Source organism: Nannospalax galili, unplaced genomic scaffold, assembly GCF_000622305.1.
Source record: "Nannospalax galili isolate Female #2095 unplaced genomic scaffold, S.galili_v1.0 scaffold1572, whole genome shotgun sequence".
In the NCBI taxonomy this organism is placed as follows: domain Eukaryota; kingdom Metazoa; phylum Chordata; class Mammalia; order Rodentia; family Spalacidae; genus Nannospalax; species Nannospalax galili.
In genome coordinates, this window is record NW_008331653.1 from 14,420 (window position 1) to 16,258 (window position 1,839).

Here is a 1,839-nt window from a genome sequence, read left to right on the forward strand (position 1 = left end):
TAAATTGTGACATCCTCCCTTATCCTCATTTGGGGGAGAGGGCATGTTTGTGTTTTTTCTGCAGAATGCTGACAATGCATGTTGGGTACCTAAATGCATTGTCCACTTTGCGACATCTCCAGACTCTATGCCACCTGTGTCATCACTACACCATCCATCATCGCATCCTGTGTTCCCAATTTTTTTGGACTGGTTTTTTGGACTCTGTTCATGTTTCCTATGGACTGTTTCCACTGCCTGACACCCACCATTCTCCTCTCTTGACTTTGCCTGTGATGCTGTGATTCTCTCCATGATTCATTAATTGTTCCACATGCTTTTGTACACCATTGTTCTAATCATTGCTTGTAATCCCCTTATCGTGCTGTACACTGTTTGTCCCCTTAGGGTCCTTTTGTTTGCTTGGAGGGGGGACTTAGGCTCTGCCTAACCTCAACACAAAACACAGGTGGGGTAAAGGTAACCAACAATATCACTAAATTCAAAATTCAAATTACACACAGTTTGACCATGATTCGGTTCCAGACTCCAGTCCGCAGTCAAATTTCTCTCTCAGTGACACTGTGCCACAGTGGTATTTCCCATTTCTTCCCCAAGGCCGTGGCCAATTGATGGGAGCTTTCAGGAGGCTGGTTAGCCAGTGATGGGTAAAATCCTCTCAGAGGAAAGCGGGATGCCGGCCGCCCCCAACGGCTTTCACTCTGGCAGAGGACAACCTAAGACAGGCACGGCCTTTCCATCCCAGTCTTGGCATGTACTTCATCTTTTAAAAACATGAAAAGAAAGGGGGACCTGTTGGGAGCCGGAGGCTCAGCCATTTCTCAAAACTGCTGTCAGACCTGAGTTGGTGACTTTCCATTCTGTCCACCCTCCTCCCGTGGGTGTGGGAAAGTGCCCACAACCTTGGCTCATAGCCAAGGCTGGTAGCCCACGGCCTTGCTCTAGTTATTGTAAATAGCCCTGTTTTCTGTTGATCAGTAGACTCTCACAGGCACTGGATTGAGCCCACGGCCTTTGCCTGTGGTCTTGTTTCCTTTTCCAGTAACTGCCTTACTCTCAGTGGATTCCTCCTTTGGAGTGCATGTGGGTCTTTGCTATCTGGCTGATATGATTCAGTCCAGTCTGTATTCCTTATTTAACTGTATGCTTGTGCTTCAATAAACAAGACTTGATCAGAGCACTGTCTTGTCTCCATTTCTCTTGCCCTTTGCCTCATCCACATCCCTACTCCCCAATCCAGGTACCCCATTGCAGTTCCTGCAGGGCGGGAAAGGGCCTTTCAGTGTTCTTAACTTCACATTTAATCTGCTAATCATTACTGTGAATGATGTCCAAAAACCTTTAAATGCCAAATGCTAATTTCCACAACATGCTATCTTTCTGATGTTCCCATTTCTCTCATTGTGACTAGTCCAATTCTGTCAAACCCCATACGTAATAATAATGAATTCTTAGATTACTATCAGGGAAACCTCACATGGGAAAGCTATGCTGCTTTTAAATCATATTCTGATTTTGTGTGAAATGCCTCCCCCAAGACTCACTCCTCATTTGCTTGGAAAATATTCAACCGTTTATCAAGAAAGTCACATTATTTCTTTCATTTAAAATTCTCCTGAGTTTAGTAGACAGCCCAAACAAAAATGACCTCTCTTATGAGCCCAGACTGCATCCACTGGGATGACTATAATTCATTGAATTTAATTACATTCTGACATCTATTTTCCAGTCTACTTTGACTATACTTTGTTTGGGGAAGGAAGTCATATATGTTACTTGAAGTAATATCTGTGATGTTTGAAATGAGATTGCCGGTGCTAACCAGCCAAGATGGACAGT